General features: G+C 42.6%; 1 long non-coding RNA gene across 5 annotated transcripts; it reads left to right on the top strand.

Annotated features, from left to right (window-relative positions):
• The first annotated feature begins 5,572 nt into the window (after positions 1-5,572).
• Positions 5,573-23,764, top strand: LOC105032368 (uncharacterized). 5 transcript variants are annotated; one of them, XR_012140953.1, is made up of 7 exons: positions 5,573-5,890; positions 6,352-16,925; positions 18,107-18,155; positions 18,598-18,735; positions 20,549-20,671; positions 20,925-20,999; positions 23,383-23,764. It is a non-coding gene; the product is annotated as an uncharacterized lncRNA (long non-coding RNA). The 5 variants fall into 5 exon arrangements; XR_829802.4 differs by lacking the exon at positions 20,549-20,671 and having other exon boundaries at positions 6,359-16,925; XR_012140952.1 differs by lacking the exon at positions 20,549-20,671.
• The last annotated feature ends 2,112 nt before the right edge of the window (positions 23,765-25,876 follow it).

Below are 25,876 nucleotides of genomic sequence, written 5' to 3'. Positions count from 1 at the left end.
TCTTCTCAACCTTCTCATCAATACTGAAGAGATCAATGAAGATCTTCTGAAAGTTGTTAAGATGCTCCTGCATGCTCTATCTCTCATCCATCCACAGTTGGTAGAACTGCTTCTAGAGAAAGAGAGCATTGGTGAGTGATTTTGTCATGTACATCTCCTCGAGCTTCATCCATATCATCATCAAAGAAGTCTCGTCAAGCACATAGATCACCACATCATTCACTAAGTACAAACAAATCGTACTAACAGCTTGCATCTGGAGCCACCTCCAATCCTTCATCTCTATGGTAGTCAGTTTCTCCTCGCACAAGAGAGCATCGATCAATCTCTATTGGATGAGCACATCCTTTATCCTCGCTTGTCATAGGAAAAAATTACTGTTCCCATCATACTGATTGATCTCGATCTTAATTCAGCCTGTCTTCTCCATCTTCTTCAATCTTGATCAACATTGTCACAATCTGGACAACTGCGCACTCTAGTACCATCTAGCTTTGATACCAATTATTAAGAGATCTGGTAGCGATTATTGTGGCAAAAAGTAAGAAGAAATAAAATAAGACACAATTAAATACGTAGACTAGACCAAGGTCGACTTCTATGGGGCATGCAAAGGCTTCACTATGAAAGAAAATATTTACAAGAGGAGATCATATACTCTGAGCTCTCATAAATCTTTTTCTTTCAACAAGAAGCTCTCACCTCTCACCTTTTATAACAACTCTCACAAAAATCCAAAGAGACTCAGGCATGCCAAACCAAGGTCCCCAAAAACCCCTGGACCCCTGGATGCTTTCTGCTAGTCTTAGCCACCACCTGAGACCTCTACGGCTACTACCTGATGCCTTCACTTTGCTTCACGGGCCATCAGAGCCCTTTTGTAGACTAGAAAAATTAATTTGGATCGAAATCCCGCTTTCAAAAGTATTCAACAACTTCTCTAACCATCCGATCTTCCTCACAGATTTTTCTGACCGTCAGATCACGCAAGATCATGCTTGGCTGCCCAATCACGTTCGATAATGCTTGATCGCTGTCCCATCGCGACCGCAAGCTCCCACAACCATTGGATCGTGCAAAATGGACATGTGAGCCGCGATTTTTGGCCCGTGGACCGCATCGGTCCACGGCACTCATGTGGATCGTGAAATCTCGTGCAGTTCACAGTGGACCGCATCCAATTCTACCTTAGGGCAGCGCCATGTGGATGCATGCGCATCCTGAGCCGCGCGCCCTCTCACCCGCACTAGGCCACGTGCTACAGGCCTGGGCCGCACGTCCCACAGGCCTGCGCTCTTCTGTGGGCCGTGTCGTGCTGCGAGCCTCGTGTGCTGCTTGTCCGGGCCTCCACCGCATCATGGTTTCTCCAGTGGGCTTATCCATTTTGAGTTTTCTTCAGTGGATCAAATTCGATACGTCAAAATCCCAACAAATGGTTGGGAAAATCCTATCAGGACTGCAAAAGAATTCTCAAATGCAGCTAACAAGTGGATTCTTATCTTTAACAAGGCATTTACAAGCATCCTATTGTTTAAACTCTCATCCATGAGATATGATGGCATTAATGGTGTGCGTGAGCATAAAATGGAAATGAGCCATGGCAACCTAATTGAAATCACAAGAAGTTGACATGTCTGAGTCATTTCTTGTCCACTTTGTGCTTAACTCTCTGCACCCTAAATGTGTAGTGTTATTCAAATTTCATTGTAACACACAGAAAAAAATGACACATGGATTAGCTTAAAACAACGTGTAGGACAAGACTAGATATCTGGCCTTATGAGATAAAGGGAAATATGTTCAAACACCTAGAGCAAAGGTCATGGTATTCCATCTAAAAAGGATACATAAAAACAATCCAATGGGCAAAAGAGATGTTGGTTGCTTCTTTTGCATGATATACGTAAAGAATGATAGCCCTAAGTATAAATGGTGAATCAACAATAAAGATATGTTTTTATCTTGTATGTGTTATAAAATAGAATTGCAGATATTCTTGACAATATATAGTGGACCAAATCGAGTGCCATTGCCTACATTAGACATACCTTGTAGGGCTTTTTATACAGCCAAACACCGATGACAAGTCAGCAAAGCTTTTAAATGGACATAAGATGCATGCACATGTTGTAGCTATCATAATATCGAGACCGATTCTTCACACTAGCCGTCTTATTACTGCATGATATCTTTTACATACTATCATTCTCTGGAATCTTTTATTAGTTGTTTTCAGTTACTTGGATCCCTTTTTTTTTGTTGCAATTCGAACTTTATGTAGTCGGTCCGGCATTTTGATTGATGATTTTTTATGTTGAAACTTCAAGTCTTTTGATCTTAAATTTCTCCGCAGAACAAAATTAGTTCTGAATTAAAAACACAGGAGGTTAGGCCATTGGCTTTACCGATCGATGCCAAAATTTGTAGTCTACATTAGCTGAGAACATACTAATGAGTTCAAAAGCAGGTGCAGTAAGGACTTCTATAACCCTTTAATCTGATACAAACTGACACACGGAGATAGACTTATCTTTGCAGAGCATGCATAGTTTGGATTGGTTGCACACTTGCTTGTGGGATAAATTGTGGTTCAGTTTATGTTTGTGAGTACAGGCTCAATACCCTTGTTTTTTTCCCATTGCAACTTGATTCTTCTCAAAGTTGAAGTATTGATTCCACAACTCAAGGTATGATCCTAAATCGAATCTATATAGTATACATAATCTAATAAAAAACCATTTCATTCTCCATAATTAGACTTAAATCCTTCTGATACATACTCTTCTGGGTTTCCCGTCCTATTTTTTTCATTCCTTAATGCCTTATTTTTCTCTTAGATCTATAGGAAATTTAAACTAAGGATGCAAATTCTTGTAGCAAATACAAATAATCAAGAACAAATAAATAAACAAAAATAAATTAAGAAAGAGAAACTTAGCTATAAAGGCATGCGGATCTTGTTGTCCTTAGAAATAGATTTCATGTTCCTCGGAATCAATGATTCAGCATGAAAGATCCTAATGTATCAATCCTCCAGAATTCAACTATAGCAGCACCTCTGTGAGGATGCGCTCCAATAAAAAGATTTAATTGATTTGCTTCTAGTTGTTTCTTGTCTCAAGAATAAATATATGGTAGTATTTTGCAGAAAAAAGAAAGAAATATGTATGACTTAGTGGGTAAATATCATAAAAAAATAGATCAATTTTTTTATTGATTAACTTATCCATGTTTTCATGCTTTTTAAGATGGGTAAATTATTTTCAATGGGTAGTATTTACCCATAAAATGGAAAAAATCTTACTCATCTAGGGAATGGCTAAATCATTTTTCCATCAGCTAGTAAAGTAGGTATTTAATTTTATTTTTAAAATACCCCATCCTCATTTTCAATACCTTCATTGTTGAATACCCAATAACTCAACCATCTACTTTTTCCAAACCTAAAAAGTATAAAGGATATTATAGAAAATATGGATAAATTTTAGCAACTTATTCAGAAAAGTAGTAATATAAAAGAACATGAATAACAGATTTCGAAGTCACTTTTCCATATGTAAAAGAATATAGATAAATTATTTTTTTATTTAAATATTATCTAAAAAATATTTATCTAAAAAATATAGATCTTTAGATAAATTTTTTATCCATAATAAGGGCTTGTTCCTTTGTGGGCAAACATCATGAAAAAGTTGGTCAACTTTCTCATTGACTAACTTACCCATATCCTCATGATTTTCAAGATGGGCAAATTACTTTCTATAGATAACATTTATTCATGACATGAGAAGAAAATCTTACCTAGGGGGTGGATAAACCATCAATCAATAAAATAGGTATTTAATTTTATTCCTAAAATGTTCCATCCTTATTTTCAATACCTTCATATGCCCAATAATTCAATAATTCACTTTTTTCCAATCAAAAGAATATAAAAGATATTATGCAAAATATGGATAAATTTTAGCAACTTATTCAAAAAATAGTAATGTAAAAGAACATGGGTAATAGATTTTGAAGCCACTTTTTTATACATAAAAGAACATGAATAAATTATTTTTTATTTAAATATTATTTAAAAAATATTTATCTAAAAAAATATAGATTTTTTACCCATAATAAGAGTCCATTCTTCTGTGGGTAAATATCATTGAAAAGTTAGTCAACTTTTCCATTGACTAACTTATCTATATTTTCATGCTTTTTAAGATAGATAAATTACTTTTCATGAATAGTATTTATTCATAAAATAGAAAGAAAATCTTATCTAAAGGATGGCTAAATTAATTTTTCATCAATCAATAAAATAGGTATTTAATTTTTTTCCTAAAATACCCCTTTCTCATTTCCAATAGCTCCAAATTCAGTATTTAATAACTTAATTATCTATTTTCTCCAAACCTAAAAAATATAAAAAATATTATTTAAAATATGAATAAATTTTAATAACTTACCTTAGAAAATAGTAATGTAAATGAACATGAATAACAGATTTTGCAAGCTATTTTTCCATGCATAAAAGAATATGAGCAAATTATTTTTTTATCTAAATATTATCTAAAAAATAATTATCTAAGAAAATATAGATTTCTAGATAAATTTTTTATCCATAAAATAAGACCTTAGGTGGATAAGATTTTTTTTTCATTTTATAGATAAATCTATTCATGGATAATAACTTATCTACCTTAAAAAATATAAAAATATGGATAAGTTGGTCATAATACTTATCCATAAAAGAACGGATCCTTAAGTATATCCATAGGGAGTCCCTCCGAAATCTCAAGCGTATCTAGAGGATATCAAAAAAAAAAAAAAAAAATCAATGATGCACTCATTTACCCTCTATTTAATACGAAGGATGGATTGAAGGAAGGATAGATAGAGAATGATGGATAAATGAAAGAGAGGATCGATGGAAGATCCATCCTTTTAAATCTTTGATGAAAGAAGGATGGATGGATAGAAATGATTCTCTCCTCTATTTGGTATAGAAAGAATGAAAGGGAGGATGAATGGTATTTATAAAATATTTATACTAGATTACTTTTTGATAAAAATATTACTATTATCAATTTATAATATTTATTTATATTAAAATAATATATAATATATAAACGTATAATTATTATAATTTATAATTATATAAAAATATATAAATATTTAATTTTAATTTAATAATTAATTTTATAAAATTAATTAGTAATAAATTAATTATATAAATAACTAATTTAGTTATAATTTAATTTAAATAGTTAATTAATATTATACGAATAGTTAGCTAAAAAATAGTAAATAAAAATAGAGATATAAAAAATAATTCTAATTATTTAATTATAATTATCATAATTATATATAAAAATTAAAATATTTAATAATAAAATTTAATAATATATATAAATATATATAAATAATATGAATAAATAAATAAATAAATATTATAATTTTATTAAAAATTTAATAAAAAAATAATTTTATTAATATAAAAATTTAATCAATCAAAATTTAATTATAATTTTATTTGAAAGGATATAGGTTGGTCGGCCAAAGTGAGTGGATGGGCTTCCCTTTTTTTCTTTTGTTTTTCCTCTTAATCCGATCCTTTTATAAATTTTTGAATATCATTCCAATCGATTCTCACCTATCCATCGTCAACTTGGAATCCAGAAGCGGCTCGCCTGCCTCTCGCTCACTAATAAACTGATCAACGAGAGCCCGAAGCGCCCACCCCGACGTCTCCTCCATCGAATCCCGTAACCCTTCTCCAATCGCCGCCGTCGCCGTTTTCTCCTCTTCTCCTCCTAACCTTCGATCCCACAACATTTCTTGCTGTTTTCATCGGAGGAGAAGAGCAAGAAAAAGGAGTTTGAACCTCTAGTGCCAGTCTAAAGTGCGTATTCTATCCGGCTGTTAAAGATTTTCTTTTCTTTTCTTTGTTTTTTTGGGGGGCCAAATCTCCTTCCACATCGCTCCTCTTATATTTAAAAGAAAAAAAAAAAAATTTCTCATGTAAATAACAGCTTTTCTTTTCGTTGAGTACCGATTTAGCATTGAAATTGATGGATTTTTAAAATGTTCTTTACCATGCGTTCTATCGCTTATAAACTGGAGTACTGAATTTCGATCTCCCAACTATGATTGCTTCTGACCTTAATCTCGGAGAATAAAAGCTGGCAATGTTGTTGTTTTAATTTATATTCCGTATTCAAGAAAATAGTCTTGAATCACCTTTTATCTCATATTATGATGGTATATTCTGAACATCCAAGAATTATTTTAATTTTCATTGCATATTTATGCATGGTAGTTTCTCCTTTACGTCTGGCTAAGATTTTATCTGTTCAATTTCAGGAGTCAGGACTAAGGTTGAAATAATATGCACGGGTGGTATAGAAAAGTTTTTGCCTTTGTTATGCATATTATTCGACATCTAATGGCTAACTTATGGAGAGGCAGACCCCCTAACATTTTTGCTAGCGCTACCTTGAACGACTATTGTTGGGATATACCGACCGACCCTTTTATGCCGACTCATCCTCGGGTCTGTCCGACCAGCGTCCGACTCTACCGACCGCACCGACCGACGACTGTCGATAATAGCTACCGATATTATCTGACCGAAGGTGTGTCGGTCGGACAGATCCATTTCGTTCCCGACTAGCCGAGTAGCGGAGTCCAGATTACCGACTCACTGTCGGGCGGAGATGGCAGCCGACGTCCGACTCCCGCAATGCGCCAAACCAGCCGACGGTGTCCCCGGATCTTCACCCGACGTCCCACGGCTAAATACCGACGTGTGGTCGGTTGGCTCCCCCAACGCCGTACGACCGCTTTGGGCTGCTATCCTGATAAGGACATGCGGCGTGGCCGTCCTGAGGACATCGTCCTGCCAAGGATATAGGTCAACCCCAGTAATTTGACAGCCCACGGCGACTCTGACAGCCTCCGGCGATTTGACAACTCCCCAGTTGTCTGTGCCATTAATGGCAGGATCACGCCGCGCCCTACTACAAAACGGAGAAGGCAACAGTGTTGAAGAGAGGTTTTTTCTAAGCTCCTGAGCTCTCTCTCTCTCTCCCTAGCTCTCTTCCGCTGAGCTCCTGATTCTTTTCTACTGTTGCCTAGTCTCCTCTCTGACTTGACCATCGGAGGATCCCCGTCGGAGACATCTCCGATCAGTGTGAACTTCTCTTGCAGGTGCTCGTTCTCGGCAACGAGGGGATTGGCCGCAACAAGTTTGGCGCGCCAGGTAGGGGGGATCACGACCTCCACAGAGCTTGAAAGATTCTTTCGAGATGACAAGAATCAGAGCTCAGCGATCAAGAGCCATCGGATCGGCGAGGCACTCTTCCCGTCGGGGAGAGGCCTCTCCTCCATCCTCCATGGCGGAACCCAGCTCTCCGCATCCTGTGGTGACCACGGAGGCGCAGATAGCGGCGATCGTGCGGCAGATGACTGTACTAACGGATTCAATCAAGAGTCTTCAACAACAACCAATCCGGTTGCCGCACTCGCCGGCGGAGCAACCGACGGTGCACCCGATGCCGTTCAGGAGCAGCCGCCGACGCCCACGTCAGTCTCCGTCTCCTCCTCAGGAGCAGCCGTCTCAGCATTCCCACCGAGAAGGGGAGAGGCGGCCACGGCGTGACACCCACCGGTCTCGACGTCCCTCTCCCTCCCAGCTGGAGCGAGCGAGAAAGGAGAAGCGACCGCGGACGCCGTCAGCTTCCCTCTCAGATTCATCGGGAGATTCGACCCCTGGGGTCTCCCAACACCGACGGATCGACGATTACGAACGTAGGTTCGAAGAAATCGACCGTCGGCTTGCCCAGCTCCAGGTGGACGGACAGAAGTCTTCGAATGACGTCGACTTCCAGACCGCCCAACCTCTCTCCCGACTCATCCTCGACGAGCCGATTCCTGATCGGTTCAAGATGCCTCATGTGGAGCCTTACGACGGCTCCACCGACCCAGTTAACCATCTGGAAAGCTACAAGGCTCTCATGATGATCCAAGGGGCAACCGATGCCCTCCTTTGCATCAGCTTCCCCGCCACACTTCGTAAAGCTGCCAGGGCTTGGTACTCCGGCCTCCGCTCAGGAAGTATCCACTCTTTCGGGTAGCTCGAGCATTCTTTCGTGGTCCATTTCAGCACCAGTCGGAAGCCGCCACGAACCTCGGACAGCCTTTTCTCCTTCAAGCAGAGAGAAAATGAGTCGCTCCGATACTTCGTGACACGATTCAACGCGGCCACGCTTGAGGTTTGGGACCTCAACGAAGACATGGCTATCTCAGCCATGAAGAGGGGGCTGAGGGGGTCCCGATTTGCATACTCCTTGGACAAGACCCTCCCCCGGACATATGCTGAATTGCTGAAGCGCGCGTACAAATACATGCGCGCAGACGAAGGAGCTTCCAATCGGCGCCTGACTGAGATCAAGGGCCCGAAGGAGAAGCGAAGGAAAGGTCGGGCTCCTGCCGAGCCTAGCGGGCTCCCGACCGACAAACAGGTTTCACCCCGGCGACGGAGCCCGAGATCGCCCCGATCGCGGAGTCCGAGGCCGATGCGTCGCAGGTATGACTCCTACACTCCTCTCTCTGCTCCTCGTGCGCAGATTTTGATGAAGATCGAAGGAGAGGAATATCTGCGACGGCCTCCGCCTTTGAAGGCAAAGGGCCTCGACCGGCGAAAATACTATCGATTTCATCGGGGCCACGGTCACAACACCGAACAGTGCATCTAACTCAAGGATAAAATCGAGGCCCTCATACGTCGAGGGTATCTCGGAAAATTTCGAAGGAACCCGCCGACTCGATCCGTCCCTGACCGATGACCCCAACTGACTGAAGAGGCAGTGAACAACCAACCCACGACCGGGGTCATCAATATGATCTCCAAACGACTGGACCGGGGGATGATTGCTGGAGGGGAGTCGACGAAGAAGCTGCGCCGAGATGATGTAATTATTTTTACGGATGAAGATGCTCGGGGAATCCAAACTCCCCATGACGACACTGTTGTTATCTCGGTAACAATAGCAAATTATGATGTAAGAAGAATTCTTGTTGATAATGGAAGTTCAACTAATGTCTTGTTCTACTCGATCTTCTCCTAAATACGACTGTCGGCTGATCGGCTCAAGAGAGTCTCTACACCCCTAGTAGGTTTCGCTGGAGATGCTGTCACGGTGGAAGGAGAAATTACTCTTCTCGTGACAGCTGGAACCGAACCACGACAAAGCACCGTCCACCTAACCTTTGCGGTCGTCCAAGTACCTTCGGCCTACAATACTGTACTTGGAAGATCCGGACTAAACGCCCTCAGAGTGATAGTCTCGACGTACCACCTGCTGGTTCGGTTTTCGAGCAAAAATGAAACTGGAGAGATGCGTGGGGATCAACAGCTCGCTCGGCGATGCTTCCAAATCTCTGCTCGAAGCAATGAATCGAAGGACTCCCTGACGGTCGACAAGTTGGACCTATAAGGAGAGGAAAGCGGGGCGAACTGCCGAACAACTGGTTTCCGTCCCGATAGCGGAGAATCTCGAACGAGTGGTCTGGGTCGGATCCCAATTACCCGACTCTGAGCAACGACAGCTAATAGAGCTGTTGAAGGCCAATGCCGACGTATTCGCTTGGTCGGCAGCGGATATGTCCGGCATCCCCCCGGAGACGATGACTCATCGACTCAACATCAACCCTGGAATGAAGCCGGTGAGGCAGAAGAAGCGGTCTTTTGCTCTCGAAAGACAGAAGGCCATCGACGAGGAAGTGGACAAGCTACTCGAGGCGGGCTTCATCAGAGAAACCACGTACCCCGACTGGCTCGCCAATGTTGTCATGGTGAAAAAAGCCAACGGGAGGTGGAGGATCTGCATCGACTATACCGATCTGAATCGTGCCTGCCCGAAGGACAGCTTCTCACTTTCGAAAATCGACCAGCTGGTAGACGCGACGTCCGGTCATCGACTGCTCAGCTTCATGGATGCCTTTGCCGGATACAATCAGATCAGGATGACATCCGAAGACGAGGAGCATACAGCCTTCGTGACCGCCAAGGGCCTTTACTGCTACAGAGTAATGCCCTTCGGACTAAAAAATGCTGGAGCCACCTACCAGCGACTCATCAATAAGGTCTTCAAAGATCAAATCGGGTGCAACATGGAGGTGTACGTGGACGACATGCTGGTAAAGAGCGTGCAGACTTCAGATCATGTCCAAGATCTTGAAGAAACTTTTTGCACTCTTCGACGACATCGGATGAGGCTGAATCCGACTAAGTGTGCCTTCGGGGTGACTTCGGGGAAGTTCCTCGGGTTCTTCGTTTTTCAATGAGGAATTGAGGCCAACCCCGAGAAGATAAAGGCGATCATCGACATGCGGCATCCGGACACCAAAAAGGAGGTGCAGCAGCTTAACAGAAGGATCATCGCGCTCAGCCGATTCATCTCTCGGTCGGCTGAGAGATGCCTCCCGTTCTTCAAAACCCTAAGGCAGGCGAAGGACTTCTCTTGGCCGGACGAGTGCCGGCCGGCCTTCGAGGATCTGAAGAGATATCTGGCCTCCCCGCCGCTGCTTGTAAAGCCAGAAGTAGGAGAAACATTTTACCTCTACTTGACAACCTCCCTAGAGGCGGTTAGCTCGGTGTTTGTCCGGGAGAACGAGAGCCGAATTCACCAGCCCATATACTACACCAGCAAAGTGCTCCACGAAGCTGAAGCTCGATATTCAAAGGTGGAGAAAATGATATTCGCCTTGATCGTGTCTACACAGCGACTCCGTCCGTATTTTCAAGCGCACGCTATCGTGGTCCTCACCGACCAGCTCCTGAGGGCGATCTTGTGTCGCCCCGACACATCAGGACGACTGGCGAAATGGATGGTGAAGCTGAGTGAGTTCGACATTCAGTACCGATCGCGACCTGCCTTGAAAGCCCAGGTTTTGGCCGACTTTATTGCGGAGTGCCCGACAACCGACCAAGAACCGGAAAGCGGGAGCTCCAAAGAGGCTGCAACCTCTGAACGTGACCCCTGGTCTACCTGGGTATTGCATATCGACGGAGCTTCCAATGCTCGAGGAAGCGGGGCCGGTTTTCTGCTCACCAACTCAGAGGGAGTGGTTATCGAGTATGCCCTCCGATTCGACTTCAAAGCCTCCAATAATCAAGCCGAGTATGAAGTGCTCCTCGCTGGCTTGAGAATAGTGAAGGAGCTTGGGATCGACAGCCTCAGAGTCTTCTCCGACTCCCAGCTGATCGTGGGACAAGTCAAAGGCGAATTCGAAGTGCGGGATCCGATCATGACAAAATATTTCCAGAAGGTGAGAGATCTCGTGGCACACCTCAAGTATTTCGAGATCTCCCACATTTCCAGGTCGGAGAACGCTCGGGCCGACGCGCTCTCCAAGCTTGCGACATCAGCCTACGATGCTTTGGGTCGGACACTTGTGGAGAGTCTTGAGCAACCGAGCATCGATAGGGCCGAGGAGGTGCTGCAACTGGCGACTGAGCCGAACTGGATGGATCCGATCATCCAGTATCTGACCGACGGAACCAGCCCTAAAGATCCCACGGAAGCCAAACGACTCCGGTGGGCGGCCTCCCAATACGTAATGATGGACGGCCGACTCTACAAAAGGTCGTTCTCCCTTCCTTTGCTGAGGTGCCTGGGACCGACTGACGCGGACTACGCGCTTAGAGAGGTGCATGAAGGGATCTGTGAAAATCACTTGGGGGGCAAATCCTTGGCCTACAAGGTCCTATGGCAGGGTTACTACTGACCCACCATGAAAAAGGATGCGGCTGAGTTGGTTCGGAGGTGTGAGCCATGTCAGAGGTACGCTAACATACAATACCGACCCGCCAACCAGATCACTCCCATTGTCGTCTCGTGGCCCTTTGCCCAGTGGAGAATTGACATACTCGGTCCTTTCCCTCCGACGTCTGGCCAAAGGAAGTTCATAGTCGTCGCAATCGACTACTTCACTAAGTGGATGGAAGTCGAACCTCTGGCGCAAATCACCGAACGAAAGATGGAAGACTTCATCCAGAAGTCCATCATCTTCAGGTTTGGACTACCGCACACCATTATCACCGACAATGGACGACAATTCGACAATTCGACACTGGGAAGGACCCTACAAGATAGCGGACACTTATAGGTCGGGAGCCTACTGACTGGAGACTCTAGAAGGAATGGCCATTCTCCGGACTTGGAATGCCGACAATCTGAGATTGTACTACTAGTGAACCCTGTGTGCCCTTGTTCGGAATACAAACTCAGTCTCAAAACTCCGGAGTCTAGAATCTCGGCTCTCCAATTGTGGGTCGGCGCTCACCAGTAGTACGAGCCCCGACGCCCCGACTTGGGCCCAACATTCCGTTGGGAATCCGCGGCCCAATCGCCGACGATGCGTCGGACTCTTACGAGAACCGATATATCTACACTGGTGGAGGGCCGGCGATGGCGATGAAACCCCCCTAAGTTGAAGCCACGCTCCTTCCACAGTTAGCTCTCGAGTAAGACGACTGGCTAACTTGCCAACTTGGCTCCGGCCAAGAAAGGCAAAATGCCAACGCGACCAACGTCGCGTTCGCGACATACCAACTAGGTCACGATCGATCGAAGGATATTCGGCTTACCATCGATTATTACACGTCGCGACGCATATGCCCGACAAAGAATCGGGCAACGGATGACCGACTTGTCATCACCGAATGTGTCGGACACTATTCGACTATCAGACTCTATGGGATGATCGGATCAAATAGCTACGCCCGAAGGTCGGACGACACCCGACTCGACAAACACGCCCGACTCAGGTTTGGGCAACGAACGCTCGACTTAGACTCTCGACTGTCGGGTCGTACGACAGTCGGGACGTCGATCTATAATCGGAGCTCGCTCTGCCTTTACCGTGGCACGCGCTACCGGCTATCCCGGCTAACTACCCGGGATCTTACCGAACGTCCTAACAAGGTACGTCGGGCCTATGACTTATACGCTAGGGGTTGTTTCGGCGAAGCATACATTCCAAGATATATTTCAGGATGCATAAAGGAAAAGAAAGTTGAAAAAGTTCTTAATTTCATTCAAGTATAAACTGAGTTTACAAAATTGGGCCGAAGCCCGATTACAAATACGCTAAATAAGAGCAAAAATAAAAAATGCTCCGACTACTCGTCGGAGTCAGCTTCTTCTATCGGAAGAAGTTCGGAGGCGATCGGCGTGGCCGCTCGGACCAGAGTAGCATCGAGGGTCGGAGCCGCCCCACCTTCGGTAACCTGATCCAGAACAGCTTCCTCCACAACAGTACGATCTCCCGACGTCGGTTCGGCCACCTCTTCTGTGACTTGGCCCTCTGACCCTGGGGGAACGATGCTGCTGAGGTCAAGCTCTGGATATAGATCCTGGACTGCATCCCGGGCGTCCTCGTACCCCACTTGGTACGAGACGAAACCGCTCTCCAGGAGCTCCTCCCGATATTCGTCGGAGCCGCGGAAGTCCTCCACCGCCCGACTCATTGCCTCTTTTGCCGACTCTGCCTCCGCCCTCGTTATGTCTGCATCGGCTTGAGTGGTGGACAAGTTCTCCTCGACCTTGGTGAGATTCTTCAGACTCACTCGGAGTTGTTCGCGCTCGGCTTTGAGCTCACCGACACAGCCATCCCGCTCATGCCGCAGCCGGCGAGCGGTACGGGACTTTCGTTTGACTCCCTCGCGAGCTGACTGTAGTTCGACCCCCGAAGCAGCCAGGGCATCGGTAAGGTGGGAGATCTCCTCCTCGAGCCGGGCCTCACGGTCGATCGACTGCTTCAGCTGCTCGACCATTGTCGCCTCGGCGGCCTCGGCCCTGTTCTTCCAGGCCACCCGGAAATCGCCGAACCTCCGATATCTGGCCTCTAGCTCGGACATGTTATAGATCAGCTGTAAATAACAAGCCGATCGTCAGAAGACCGAACTGATAGAAGACAACGATGAAAATGAAAAGTGAAGGAGAGAAGCTCACCTGGATCATGGTCGGGTAGAAGGAAGAAAGCATGTCGGACACTTGTCGATTCTTCATGATCTCCCGATCGGCCGGGAGGATGGTCGCCTGACATAACATCCTGGCCAAATCATGGTTGGCCAGGGCCGACGCTCCTTCGGGAAGTTAGACGTCGGATGATGCGGCACGGCCGGCCGACCTTCTGTCATCGTCTGGCGCCATCGGGGCCTTCCCTCGTTCGGCCGCCCAGGCCCTGAAGTCAGGAAAAGATGGGAGGCTTGAGCTCGACTGGGTCCCTCCCGAAGCCGCGACGGCCGCCGACGCAGGTCATTCGGGCTCGCGTGTTTCGGCTCGAACCTCTTCTGTGGACTGTGCAGCCGGCACATCTTCGACTGCTCCCTCGGCTGTCCGTTCCTCGAACGGTGCTTCGGAAGGCATCGTCGGCACTGACAGTGCAATAATCGGCTCATGGCCCGACGCACGTTCGGAGTCGGGCTATGATCCCGTCGCCGCAGGGTCGGTCGGCGATGCTGTCTGAGGCCTCTTAGGAGGCCGCGAGGGCCCGGCCCCGGTAGCCGGCCTCTTCCTCGCTGCATGTTGCCGAATGTCGGCATCTGTCAGCCTCACCCTCGGCGGCATGCCTGCAATTTTAACAGAAGATCAGCACCAGTCCAAAGACGGAGAAAAAAGACAAAAATGACAGACCGAGATGTACCTAAACGAGGAACCGAGCTTAGGCCGGCGTCGTACAGAGCTTGCTCGGTGACGAGCTCCCTCTGCTTCGGCATCGAGATATCCTTCAATCGGTGAAAATCCTCTCGGTCCCTGTCCTCCACCCGACTATTCTCATTCGGCTGAGTCCGGAGGTCCCCCCAGCGGGAAGAGAACCCCTAAGGAAGCGGAGAAGAAGCAAAGAAAAACTGGTTCTTCCATCCGTGGATTGACGATGGAAGACCAGTGATGAACGAGAGATCCTTCCGGGGGTTGAAGACCACCACCCTCGGGCCTTCGGGTGGGGCCGGAGGACAAAGAATGCCCGAAAGAGGAAAATACGAGGATAGATTGGCAAAAGGCGACACAGCAAGGCGAAACTGATTACCAGCCAAACTGAGTTCGGTGCCAGTTGCGTTGGACAGAGCCCCTAGTAATCCAAGACGTTCCGAACGAACTCCGGAATCGGAAAATGAAGATCTGCCCGAAGGTCCTCGAAATAGAAGGCCACCTGGCCCGAGGGCGGGTTGTTAACCCGACCCTCAGCCCCAAGGGCGAAGAGCTCGAACTGCTCCGGGATACTGTATTGCTCCCTGAGCCGTTCGACGTTTGCCTCCGAAAGTGAAGAAACCTCCACCTCCGGGGTCGACCGTGAGTCGTCGGTCGGGTTCCCCGACTGACATCCTCGTGGAGAGGTTCTGGCCATGATGCTAGAACCGAGGTCGGAGGATGAAGAAGAAGAAGAAGAGAGGAGGTCCAAAGGAAGCGAAGGAAGCAAAAGATGCAAGGAGGCAAAAATCTCGAGAAAAAGCTTCCCGAGGAAGGAGACAAGCACAACTACCTGGAACTTGGAACTGGGGGACCACTCGACCAGAGTCTCGGCAACAGGGCTATGAAAAGTGGAGTTTTGGATACAGGTGACCCTATATATAGTACCCCTCGACGGTCGGGATGAGAGCACGCCCAACGAGGGTCTCCTAGATTTTGACACGTGGCAGCATCTGGACCTTCCCTCGGTTCGACGATTCGACGCACCTGCTCCAGATCAAGCCACGTCGCCTCCATCCGTCTGAACGGATTCGGCCCAATGGCCCCCTACCATGTGGCGAAAAAATCGCATCTTAGGATTCACTAACCGACGGCGGTCTGCGTTCCCGAGGAGACGGCGGAAACGGCGGATCCTGTTCCCAATGGGACGTCTGACACCAATGGGACGTCTAACACCAATGGGACGTCTAACACCAATGGGACGTCTGACACCAATGGAACGGCTGACGTCGGATCGTTCATTGGTACGGTCGTCAGAGTCGAAGCATGATGTGATGGATATCCACTCCTTTCGTTCGAAGCCGTCGCCCACGTGGAAACGCTGGCCAGCACGACATCCGACTCAGGAGTGGGGGGGGCAACTGTTGGGATATACTGACCGACCCCTTTTATGCCGACTCACCTTCGGGTCTGTCCGACCAGCGTCCGACTCTACCGACCGCACCGACCGACGACTGTCAACAATAGCCACCGACATTATCCGACCGAAGGTGTGTCGATCGGACAGATCCATTCCGTTCCCGACTAGCCGAGCGGCGGAGCCCAGATTACCGACTCACTGTCGGACGGGGGTGGCAGCCGACGTCCGACTCCCGCAATGCGCCAAACCAGCCGACGGTGTCTCCGGGTCTTCACCTGACGTTCCGCGGCTAAATACCGACGTATGGTCGGTCGGCTCTTTCAAACGCCGTATGATCACTATGGGCTGCTGTCCTGACAAGGACATGCGGCGTGGCCGCCCTGAGGACATCGTCCTGCCAAGGACATAGGTCAACCCCAGTGATTTGATAGCCCATGGCGACTTGTCAGTCCGCGGCGACTCTGACAGCCTCCGGCGATTTGACAACTCCCCAGTTGTCTGCGCCATTAATGGCAGGATCATGCCGCGCCCTACTATAAAACAGGGAAGGCAACAATGTTGAAGAGAGGTTTTTTCTAAGCTCCTGAGCTCTCTCTCTCTCTCCCTAGCTCTCTCCCACTGAGCCCCTGATTCTTTTCTACTGTTGCCTAATCTCCTCTCTGACTTGACCGTCGGAGGATCCCCGCCGGAGGCATCTCCGGTCAGTGTGGACTTCTCTTGCAGGTGCTCGTTCCCGACGACCAAGCAACGAGGGGATTGACCGCAACAACTACATAGTTGAGGCCCAGGGTCCGATCCCAAATTACCTTCATTTTCAAGAGGTAAGATCGGGTAATCATTATATAGTTCATTAAGCTTTTGCTGTACCTGTAAAAGTTATGAAATGTGTCCTTGCTTTCTCTACATGTTTGAAAATTCTTGATATCTCGATACATTTGAAATTTATGATTTTTATGGTTGGTAAATGGGTACTAGACTTGATTTTGACACAATATAAGTTCAACTTGCGCTATACTAATTGCTTCTCTAGCTCTTTTAAACAATAGTGCCATCCACATTCTCTAGCTCTTTTATGGTATTATATCAATACATCTATGATTGTGGATTATTAGGTTTTGGACATCTCTTTAAAGTAGTTAATATTATTCAATGATTGATAATTGTGAGATAAGTAACCTCAACCTAATCTAAATAGAATATTTATTTTTTTGAAATATATTTTGTAATTATTATTATTAATTGCTTTGAAAAATGTATGATCTACTTTGTTACCTATAAATTGGATTAAGTAGGAAATTATTATGTGTTTGGATTATTAAATATCCTTGACATCCATATACTTGTTTAATGAGTGATTGCCATATTTATGAAAAATAATTGAATTTTGGAAACTTTTGCATAAACTTTTGGATTGTGTATTTTTGAAGTATGTGAATTCTGGATACTTATGCTAATTGTGGCTTTGTAAATTGTTGGACCATCTTATATATTGCAAAAATAAAATGTAACAATATTGGTTAAATAATTGGATTTTGTGTGTTGCTTGTACTTTCAGTCAGGCTACATTTTTGTATCTTGCTAATGGGGATTATACAGTGGTATCTGATCATTCTAGGACTTGATTACTTTGGATCTACTCTATAAGGTTTCAGTGTGGTACTTTAGACCTACTTTGCAGGAGTTAAATGCGGTATTTTAAGCCTTGCCTCAGGGATAATATGTAGCTGTAGTTGTATGGACTGATGAGTTGATAATTTTTTTTAGAAACTAATAATCCTAAGATACTTATTGAAAAGACTGGCATAAGTAACCTTGTCTTTGATATTAGTTTTTTAATATTTATAACTTTAATCATGGAAGTACCATATTGCTAAATAAATTATTTTGCATCGTGCACTTATTGTAGTTTTATTTTGCTATGCTTGCCCGATCCCTTTAATTATGGTTTTGGTTACTTACTAGGCTATTAGCTTACTCCTTTGATTTATGTGTTTTTTTACAGATCATTAGGCATATGAGGGCACGGGTATAGGTTAGCCTTGGAGCCTAGAGTGAGTCTCTAGATCTGGCTATATCAGACCAATCTTTACAATTTTATTTAGAATTGTTTAATATTATGATGAGTAGAATTACATGAACCTTTTAAAACTTTGTGTGGTTATGTTATTGAGTTATAATTTTACCTCAAAAATGTAATCTAAGAATATTTTGGCAAATGGCTTGGTGAGTTTTGGAAATTATACATGGTTTTGGAAATTTGATTATTATCCTGCCTGTTTTAGTGGATTACTGTTAGTTTGGTTATATTAACAGTTTGTTGACTTGCATGCTTGTGGGGGCCTAGCAATATGTGTATGCGGTGGATTGTCACATTCTTAGGCTTGTTCTCGGGTCAAGGGCATGACAACATGCCTGTGTGAAAGTCGTGCACTTAGATGCATGCAATTAATACATAGATCATATAGTGTGACTTTGTCTTCTTTTATATTGTAGAATGACAATTTGGGATTGTTGGAGCTCCTTGCACAATGTGGAACAAAGAGCAGCTCAGGAACAACGAGCAATGTTGCCTGCATCATGATGCTGAGACATCACATGTCAGAGGAAATGCACCGATTTTCCATGTGAAAAGTAAGTTTTATTGGTTGTTATAACTTGGTTGTATGATAACAATTAAGTGATGCATTTAGTTTGGCAATCGAGAAGGCTCTTATCATACATTTAGTCCTTATTGCCATTAAAAATTACAGTTCACTGTGTATTGCTCAGATTTTCTCTTATCAATACCACAAATTAGAATGAGTGCACTGATTGGTTATGTTTCTCGAAGGTATTATTATTGCAGAATTTGTCAAATATCTGTTGGCTTTCTTTGTCTGTAATTCTGTTTGTCTTTCTTTCTTGAGGAATATTTGCAATTCTGTATTTCAAAATGAAAAGGCTGCATGTTTATGATACAATCAGATTAATTATACAGTTGTTTTCCTTTTTTTTTTTTTAATTATCAAACAATACGGTTGTGTTCCTTATTCTTGAAATAAGGCAAATGTTGGGATTTGATACACCATTAAGTTGTTTGATGATTCCTTTGTGCATTATTGCAATTTATTTTTATCTTGGATAGATATAAGAGTTGGAAAGAATTTGTTAACTTTATTAGGAAAAGAAAAATAGGCAAGATTCTTTATCGCGGGGGATTTTTTTTTTTTTTGGATTTATTTTTCCTACATATAGTCATGAATTGCATTCCTTGTAATATCTGTAGCAGGTTTCAAAACTGAAATAATTGGTTCACTTAGCTTCTTATTGATCAAAATGGATCAATAACTCAGAGAAGTTAACTCTTGACTCAATATAAAAATAATTAAATATGTTAAATAAGGTTTGCTGAATTAGTACCAAAGGTTGTACCAGTTGGCGATAGGTTCGGCATGATATAGATCCATACTATGCCATTTCAAGGCATCGAAATAGGAAGAGCCAAAGAGGGACGAGGAGAGGGAGAAGGAGAGAGAGGGAGGGAGGGAGAAACGGAGTTCCAAAGAGACAAAGGGAGAGGGAGAGCAGTGTGGGGGCAGCTTGGATACACAGAGGAAGAGAGAAGGGGGGAGAGAGTAACTTAGCCATTTTGCATGGTGTCGTCATTGATCTGTCAGGGATGGAGAGGCTTTTATTAGGGTTTTGATGCAGTGGAGGAGGTGAACAAAACCGGGCTTCAACCCTAGCAAAGGATCATGGTCATGGTATTTTGTTTTTAACCCTTTTTTGGTTTTTAGATTTTGAGTTGAAGTCGGCAAACCATCTACCAAATTTCCTTTAGTGAACTCACAAATTGTCCGTTGACTTTTATGTCGGAGAAGTCCCAAAGGTTGGCAGATGGTTTGCTGAGTTCACCAAAGTAAAGTCAGTAAATGGTTTGCTGACTTTTTGAAATCTAAAAATAAAAGAAGGGTTCGAAATAGAGAATGGTGATTGCTTTCCTCTGCTAGGTTCTACTCCACCAGCATAGAGGTTCTACTTCAACCTCCAGGTCTACCAAATAGGTGTCTTAAGTGTTCCATTTCTCATAATATAGACACGAAACTTTGACTATTATTTTAGAAAATCAGTAGTTGCTAGTGAATCAGGCCTCCTTCCCATGTATTAGTCTATGACCATCTGTGCTGAATCTTCGCGATTCATGTAAATTCCTTCAATATGTTGCTGGACCAAATAATCACTTTTATTGTATTTTCATTTTATTAGTTTCCATTTCATGTTTTTTCCAGGAAGGCTTCAAATATTGTTGTCAATGATAAATGACTAATTGCTTTTTTGATTTTATGGTTCAGCATGCTGTAATCTTGTTTTGATTTTCCAATTCAATCAAAAAGAATGCATTTCAACTGATCAAATGCTATTACTGACGTATCACAATATGCATTCGTTCTTCCTCTGTTGGAAGCAATGCATGTTTTGCATGTTGAGAGGAGAGTGGTATACAGTTGCTAATTGGAAATGAAGTTCTTGACACATTTATGAAAGAGCACATCCTGATGAAACGCACCTTTTTGTTCCTCACAAAAAGGTAGTTTTCCCTGAAGTAACTCTGCTTGAGGCATTTAGCGACAATTTCTAATTGGTATTGGTTTGGTACTCAGGAGAAAACCATTAGACTATGTTGTCTAAATGTGGATTTATACTAGTAAATGTTTTTGCTTCCCCATGATGCTTTTGTTGGGAATCCTGCAGTCTGAAGGGAAGCTTCAACATAATATGAGGTTTATGCATCTTTTTTATCATCAAAGTCTCACCGGTTGACTGTGCTTGTTGAATGGCAGCATAAACAAGCCTACATAGTGAAGAATTGTATGACAGACATTGACCCAGTGAGGGAAAAGGAAGAAAAAGTGAAGGTGAATCAGTTCTTACTTAATTACTTTCTATTTTTATTATATCAGTTTTTAGTGCATGGATCTATCCTATCTAAGGTCTGTGTTATGATAAACCACTTATTTTTCTATGATTTTGCTGTCGATTGCCAAGTGTGATTATGTGAACTCTCTTACAGTAAAATTGTATTTACTTTATTATATAGGATTCTATTTTTTATGCATATAACTTACAGGTGGAACTTGACTTTGCCACTCTAGGCAGATATGATACAACTTTGCACCTCTGTCAGTTTGTTACATCTTTGAATTTAAATTGTATTTCCTGCAATGTAAATGTCAGTTGATGAACATTTTAACATAATAATTTTCATGGAACTTCTGAGTCCCTGATTAATGTTGGCTTAAACCAGCTTGTATTAATATTTTCCCTTTTTTTTTAAGGTGAAATAAGTCCAAATAAGAGTTATATTTGGTTTCTCTTTGATTTACAAATTTGTCCCTGACACATGAATGCTGTTCTTTGGTATCATTAAGAAAGGCAGCCCATTTGCTTGGAACATATTTATTTGTGTTCTTCCGTGAGATGCTTAGCAATTTTCAAACTTGCATTTGTTGTTATTAGAATTTCAAATTTATCAGTCATTGTTGCTGTGGCTGATATGCCAAATTATGGATCTATATGTTAAAGCATTCTGTCTAGTGCTCCTAATGTTCACTAAAAGAATTTTCTTTATCCTTGAATCCTTTGCAAGGGCAAGTTCCTGTCAACAATTTAAAACATGTTTATGCATTTTGTGCGCTATTTACTTCCAATGAATGTACCAAGGATTACCTGCTCCCTAAATATCAGAAATTTTGGATATATGTAAACCATTTTCTATCTTTAAGACTTAAAAGTAAAATTCCAGAAACATAGTTGTTTTAGATTTTCTTATCTTTCTTTCAACAGAAATTTTTTTAGGTTATAGAGTTTATAATGTTCTATATGGAAAATAATGCCCTTTTACCTAGTGAATTCAAAAGGTTTCTACTTATCTGATACCCTTTGGCAAAGCTACAAGGATTTATATACTTATCCCTTCACATTGCTCTAATTAAAATATCTAGTACCTTTCTTCTTTTCCTTTGGCAAGTCTAGTTTCATTGTGTTGAGCTTTTGACTCTGCAAGATGCACTATGCGTTATTAATTAGCTTGTTATCCTGTGTTACTCAATCAGCAATATATGATATTAATGATTGTGGCATTGCTAATGTTTTGTTTTTTGTCTTGATCTTATTTCCATGTTTTTCGGGAAATATTTTTTCTTATTTGCTTTTGCATGTAAGCCAGTTTTTGTTTTGATTGAGATCTTGACCGAGATATCAGTTTGCATCAGTGCCCCACCAATGCAATATATTCCTTCAAAAGTTGGCACCTTATCATCTCAGCTAGTATTAATCAATGTGCCCTGATATATAAATCGACACAATATAGATTTTTCCATCATTTTTTAATTACTTGAATAGCTCTTCTGGTATGTGAATTAGTAACATAAATGTCTTCAAGTGGTAGTTGATTTGGTTTTATTATATCAGCCAAGATATCAATTTGGTTCCTAAATATCTATACATCTTTTAGAATATCTCGGAATTGGAATTGATTGGAATAGGAATCGGAATGGTTATATCCCCCTGAAGCGTTTGGTTCGTGATCAGAATTGGAATTGGAATGAAGATTTTAGAATTGTAATTGATTAGAATGGGAATCGGAATAGTTATATTCCTTAAAATATTTGGTTCGTGATCAGAATCGAAATTGAGATGAAGATTTGAATCTTTAGGAAAGAGCGGAGATTGGATTTTAGGATGATTCGGCCATTTCCATTCCGCTTTGGAATCGAAATGGGATTTTTTTTAACCAATCGATTGGAATGGAAGTCACATTTTTCATTCCCATTTCAGATCCCAACTCCCTCCAACCAAACATCTCCTAGAAGCTTTTAGAAAATAGCCATCAAAATTTTCTGAGTTATCCAAGCAAAGCATCAAAGGACGTCCTAAATAGAAAAAGCTCAGCAGACAAGATGCACAAAGCTGATGCCAAATAGTTAGGGTAAGAATATGTCATATATTGTTATGGTTATGGTTATGTGCTACCCAAGCATCTTATGTTGTTTATTTATATCTCGTATTACAGTATTTATGCTACTTAATAGTGAATCCTGGTAGAAAGGTTGTCTTTTCTCGTGCTGGGAAGACAGTTATAGACCAGCTTTCATTTCATATTTTGATGATATGTGTGTACTAGGTAACAATTAGCTCTAACTCAATATATTTGTGTGCTTGGCATAGACAGAATATTTTGAGGTCACACCTGATTCAACACTTTTTCCTAACTAGATTCTTGCCTTATGTATTTCTCAGGAACCAAACTAATTATATGCGAGAAGAATACCTAGATGCTCAGTTCTTTATTATGGATTTGGTTGGAAGTTGAAGAACAAGTCACGGAGAGGCAAACCACCCAAAGATTCTACTGATAGGACCATTTCAGAAGTTGCCAATTTGAGGCGCAGAGTTTGGTCCCACTCATTTTGCTAAAAAAAAGGTCAATATCCAGCAATGAACATGTGTATCGCTAAGCTTTTTGTATATATGTAGAAGAGGAAAAGTCGGTCCTTTTCTAGTTCTAATGTAAATTTTATTAGTTGGATTTTGACTCTCTTGGCCCAAATTGGGTTTGGTTGCTTGGGTTTATGTTAGGTTGTTTGAAGCCTATGCCAAATAAAGTTGAGCTTAATCAGAAGTCTATAGGAAAACTTCAACCTGCCCCTTCCGTGATAGCTCAAATATGAATCATGGGTCTGCAAACTCTAATTGGCATACAATTTAGCTAATTTTGTTCCAAATTTAACTCAATCTACAATTTCCTGTCCGAGATAGCTGGCGCTAGAGACTTTTTCATCAATAACATCTCAAGGAAAACAAGCTCTATCGATTGGTGTAAAATGAAACAAGTCTCCTTTATCGTGGAAGGGTAGATGGATTTTTCTTTTTCTTTTTTTTTGGTTCTCGAAACATGTACCTTACCAAATTTGATTTATAATATGCTTGGCTCTTCCTAGGAAATGGCTTGGGCGGCCGTGGTGTGACAAGTGCTGCCGCACGTCCAAGTACCGTTTCCTCAGTACATCAAACCGATAAAATGCTGCCACGTCTCTTGAGATTGCCACCGAATGAAATAATTAAAAAATAGAGAAAAAGAAAATAGGGAAGAGCAAACTCTTGAGTGGGATCTGGAGAAGTACGGGGCATGTGGCACTAGGGTGGGGGGTGTGGAGGGAGCGCTAGGTGCACCACAGTGTGCACTCATGCACGCACAGCGCTCGGTGCAATACTCGTCGTGCATAGATGTGTACAATCATCCATTATGCAATAGACGGTGTATATGATGCATCATATCGGACGGTGTATTACGTGCATAGCAGGGATCCGTGGCCGTGGAGGGAACGGGGAAGTCATTGCGAGTGATGCTATTAGTAGAGGGTGACGACTGCGGTCCTCATGCACAGCTATGAACAAATTATAGGGCAGGGGGCAGGGGTGACAATTTATGACAGGATCTCGCAATCTAATCTGCAAATAATCTATTTTAAATAGATTTTGATATAAATAGGTTAGATATAAATTAATTCATCCATCTGAATCTATTTTTTAAATCCATGAGGTTTAGTATCAGACCATTGATCTATTTAATCCATTTTGATCTGTTTGACAAAAATAAATCGGAACATAGCCCATCCATTTAACTCATTTAAGATTTATTTAGCCCGTTTAAAATCTATTTAACTTTTTTATATCTTATTTAACTTGATTTGCATATCTCTCTTTAGCAAGTTTAAATCTATTTAATCCATTAAAAATTTACTTAATCTATTTAAATTAACTCGATCTGATTAATGAATAGATTATGCAAGTCGAGTCAGATTGCATGCTTAATGAACAAGTGGAATTTAGATTTGAAATTTTGTTTTATTTGATAAACATATCGGATTCATATCAGCAATTTTTTGATCTAACTTGTATCCAATCCAATCTATATCTGATCTTATTTGATCTAGGGGTGAAAGTGACTGGATAATGTCCATCTGAATCTGTTTTTTCATATTCGAATATATCCGATTAAAGATAGAAATTTGAGCATTCAACTAATATCCATATCCATAAAAAAAATAAATATATATATGGATAAACAATTATTCGATTTGTATCCAAATATTCAATTTTACTTGTGATCTTGTTACTTTAATATAGTACTTACGAATTTAACATCCATTTCATAATATCTTTGATTTTATGATCACAAAATTTAATTATCTGACTCGTATACATATTTGTATCCATATTTTAATATTCGATTTGTATGTGTATGTAACAACCCAGTTACTTGAGCTTGTAGCTCAGACGGCCCAACAACAAAAAAAAAAATTACAGAGGAGGAGGAAGACTCCTAGCCGGAGTCTTCTTCCTTTCCGTTTCCGACGAAATCGGACTCAAAGAGTCCGGCTAGGGTAGGAAACCCCACTATAAAGATCCCCCGTCCTCCCTTAGGATTTTACAACAAAAAATTTCAAAAAAAATCGAGGGATTTGAGGGATTTTCTCAAAGACATACCGTGGGTGGTTGATCGGAAGAGAGGGGGGTCGTCGGAGCTATCTCTGGACGTCGGAGCAAGGTATTCCTTTTCTCCTTTTGATCCTCCGGTCATCAGTGTACTTGGAAGCCGGCGAGGTGCCTGTTCGGGCTCAAACAGGGACACCCTGTTTGTGATTTTTTTTCTTTTTCTGCCGCCGGCAACAGGGATGGTGGCACTGCCACCGAGATGGTAGCATCACCGTCGTCTAGACGTTGCCGGGGA

Source organism: Elaeis guineensis, chromosome 4, assembly GCF_000442705.2.
Source record: "Elaeis guineensis isolate ETL-2024a chromosome 4, EG11, whole genome shotgun sequence".
Taxonomy (NCBI): domain Eukaryota; kingdom Viridiplantae; phylum Streptophyta; class Magnoliopsida; order Arecales; family Arecaceae; genus Elaeis; species Elaeis guineensis.
The sequence above is the reverse complement of the archived record's forward strand: the minus strand, read 5'-3'. Positions and strand labels throughout refer to the sequence as shown.